The 3956-nt window shown below is 40.6% G+C and overlaps 1 long non-coding RNA gene across 1 annotated transcript in view; it reads right to left on the minus strand.

Annotated features, from left to right (window-relative positions):
* Positions 1–2255: 2255 nt before the first annotated feature.
* Positions 2256–3956, minus strand: part of LOC118160571 — a 2763-nt gene continuing 1062 nt past the window's right edge. Inside the window, exon 2 of the long non-coding RNA XR_004747582.1 lies at positions 2256–3327. This is a non-coding gene — a long non-coding RNA (uncharacterized LOC118160571). The remainder of the gene's footprint in view (positions 3328–3956) is intronic.

Raw genomic sequence — 3956 nt, forward strand, 5'->3', positions numbered from 1 at the left:
GAAATATTCAACTGAAGAAGAAACCTGTAGGCAAAACAAAACAAAACAAACAAACAAACAAAAAAAAACAACAACGTAATTTTTAGTACTCTGGAGATACCACAGAAAGGCAAGCAGAGGTGAGAAGTGAATGTCAGCTGGTGAGAAGTGGTCAGCATGCTCCACAAGTGGCTGACACTGAGCAGTTTGTGTCAATTGCCCACGAGGACAGGGAGTCACAGATTCAGAATGTGCTTATCAGTGCAGAAGGGGTCAGCCCAGATTCCTAATATAAACCGTTAGAACACTTTGTATACTGAGGTAGCAGATCCTCTCTTCTGTATGCAAGTCACAAGCATGTGCCTGCCAACAGCCTTTTCTTCACACAGTTAAATGCAGACTTTCCGCCAATGCATTAAAGCAGGACCTCTTAGGTTACTCTTGTAAGTGATTCTCCAGTACTAGCAGGTACTAAGCATCCTGTAGAATGTGGAAGCAAACATACATTTTTGGGGTGGGGAAGAGGACAAGACAGTTTAAAAACTGCAACAATGGTCACGGGCGTCCTTGCTCCCTAGACGTGTTCCCAGCCTGAGCACAGCGACCCAGCGGTTCCTGCTCCATGATGCTGGGTTGGCTGCGAGTGGCCCTGGCCCCAGCCCCAACCCTGGGGCAGAGCATGGCCTGCCACCCAGGGCTGCCAACAAACCTGTGTGGAGTCGGCTCCTCCGGGCCCCATGGTATGGAGCAGGCAACGGGTGGCTCCTCCCTCTTGTCTTCAGGTTCTGCAGGAAACTAGGCCCAGGTATTCACACTCTCAAACGTGTTTTTTTAAAACAGTACCAGGTTTAAATAACAGAAGAATGGTACAATCTGTGCCTTTAATCAGGTGGTTTTTAAAAGTCAGCGGCATACAAATATTGGTGAAGCAGTGCTGATTTTACTGTCATATAGGAGCACTCTAGGAACCCATTGCTGGGTTTATGCTACCATGCTACTATATGCTACCATGCCAACGATCTGCAACTTGAGTTTTCTTTTAAAAAGGGGGATAAAATGGCCTTTTAGCCATTTTCAAAAAGAATTAAATATACAATTTTATAAAGCTCATCAGAACAGAAAGAAAAAAAAAAAAAAAAAGCAGACCTGGAACTATTGGTGCAAGTCACAATCCAAGTTATATTTTGCAAAACAATGTAGGATGGTCAATGTTTTTACATTTCATGTGTGAAATCCCAAATTTGGCATTGTATTTTTTTTTTTCTTGTGAATACCCTTCCTTGTTCACACAGGTAGCTCGTTACGAAGAACTGTACAAGTATCTTGTGCCAGAACTTCTGCAGCAGGAAAATCCTGCTATGTGTTTGCGTGCTGGAATGTGTCTGCTTTCATAAGACGTATATTAAAAAAATTAAAACCATGTGTGAGAAAAATCAGTTTATAAAGTCTGTGGTCACATTTCGGTCTTTTTCATTTTCATGAGATACATTTGAAGAGGAAATTAAAAACCAAAAACAAATACACACAGATGAGGCAAAAACAAGTTTAGATGTAAATATATGACCCTCAATGAGCAGACAGAAAAAAATGTACAATCTCTCTGTTTGCCTCTGTGAATTTAACCATTACTTATGATTAAACAAGTAATCACAAAAACACACAAAAAGTGCCCTGTTGAGATGTTCTTAATGCATTGGGAAGGGGCTTGCATTCTGTAGGCTGTTTGATTACAAAAAGAAACTGCTGGCTCTTGGGGCTTTTCCCAGAGGAGATGGGCATTTTGCCAGTGTTTCATTTTCAAGTGCCATTGTTCACCTAGGGCTTTAGTGAAAAAGCTTTTGCTTATTTATTACTAATCCTAGCCTAAGTAATGATCATTTTTAATCCTTTTACATTTTAAAACAAATTTATCAGACAATTACACCAAACACAATGTCCCCAAAAGCTCTGGCATTTATTTTTTCATTTAATAGGTAATTCTATAATTCACACATCCATGGAATTGCTTTATTGGTTCATGAAACCTGCTTCTATGAGCATGCCATTGACAAATATAAATCTTACTCAGATTTTGAGGACTCTTTTCAACATGCTTTCATTAGTCTTGACAACACAGCAACAGAGGAACAATGTTTATTTCTTACTTTATCCATCTGCCTGTGAACCTCTGTAGAACTCTGTATCCATATGTTGTATTTCTCAGACTTGATATGAATTAGAATGTCTTTTTCTTTTTTCTTTTCTTTTCTTTTTTTTTTTTTCTTCTTTTTTTTTTAAACAGCTTTTTCACTAACCTAGAGAAATGTCACATTTTCACTTATTTTCATGATTTGGTATAAATTCACCTTATAGCCTTGACAAATATCAGTTTGAGAGACTCAGCATAATCCTTATTTTCAACACCAAACAGTGCAATTTGGTGTAATTGTCTGTGCTTGTTCATGAGCTGCCCAAAATCCAAACAAGCATGGATGCCAGATGTCATCATTTTGATGATTAATGTTGTATTGTTGGTAAGGGATTCTGTAAATATGATATGGCTACTTCTGTAACTTTGCTAGCCTTGAATACAAGGCTGTCAGTCTGCAGTCTACACTATGAAATTATTTATCTGTCATTTAATTAGTTTAGTGCCATTACTAAACAGTTGTCAAGCAATTTGCAATACATACATATGAAGAGTTGTTTGTGCTTTTCAGAAGTGTTGGAATGAAAGAATCGGTGTAAAAACTAGTATGAGCAACAAACCCATCTACCCAGCTACAGCTAGTATAGCTCTCCAAACAAAACAGATAAAAATATCCTTCTACATATGTATATATAATGCTTCTATATATTTATATATAATGTTTTGGTAGATTATTTCAATACTTCAAAGAAATTGAGATGTCCTTGTGAAATATCTACATTCCCAGTTAGCAGTGCTAGAGGAAAAGAGCACTCCACAGATTGTCAGTGCAATTTTGTGGTTCCAGTCTATACAGAAAGCATAATTTCATTAAGAAAAGGGAAAAGGAGAAGATGGCATCTTCTGTACCAAGATTCATTTTGTTAATCTCTGTACAAGGGAGGAGGCTTACCTTTCAACATCCAAGTAATGAAAAACAGTAAAACAAACAAACAAACAAAACAAACAACAACAACAAAAATCATGTTTCCAGAAATTACAGAAAGATACACAAAAACACAGAATCAGGATGGGGAAGTAGTGTGGGAAAATGAAAGATCTGGTCATGTGGGACAAAGAGGGACCCAAAGAGTTTCCTTGTGTTCAATCCTGGCTGCCCTCCAGGCCCCACCAGCCAGTACCTTCTTCACATACTCACTCTACAGATTTTCTTCAGCAGCCTCTGCAAGTAGCATGTTTTACAGAATCACAGAATTTCACAGAATTTCTAGGTTGGAAGAGACCTCAAGATCATCGAGTCCAACCTCTAACCTAACACTAACAGTCCCCACTAAACCATATCCCTAAGCTCTACATCTAAACGTCTTTTGAAGACTTCCAGGGATGGTGACTCCACCACCTCCCTGGGCAGCCTGTTCCAATGCCTCACAACCCTTTCAGTAAAGAAGCTCTTCCTAACATCTGACCTAAAACTCCCCTGGCGCAACTTTAGCCCATTCCCCCTCGTCCTGTCACCAGGCACGTGGGAGAACAGGCCAACCCCCACCTCTCTACAGCCTCCTTTAAGGTATCTGTAGAGAGCGATAAGGTCGCCCCTGAGCCTCCTCTTCTCCAGGCTGAATAAGCCCAGCTCCTTCAGCCGCTCCTCGTAGGACTTGTTCTCCAGGCCCCTCACCAGCTTCGTCGCCCTTCTTTGGACCCGCTCAAGCACCTCGATGTCCTTCTTGTAGCGAGGGGCCCAAAACTGAACACAGTACTCGAGGTGCGGCCTCACCAGAGCCGAGTACAGGGGGACGATCACCTCCCTAGCCCTGCTGGTCACACTATTTCTGATACAAGCCAGGATGCC

This window comes from Oxyura jamaicensis, chromosome 1, assembly GCF_011077185.1.
Source record: "Oxyura jamaicensis isolate SHBP4307 breed ruddy duck chromosome 1, BPBGC_Ojam_1.0, whole genome shotgun sequence".
NCBI classification, from domain to species: domain Eukaryota; kingdom Metazoa; phylum Chordata; class Aves; order Anseriformes; family Anatidae; genus Oxyura; species Oxyura jamaicensis.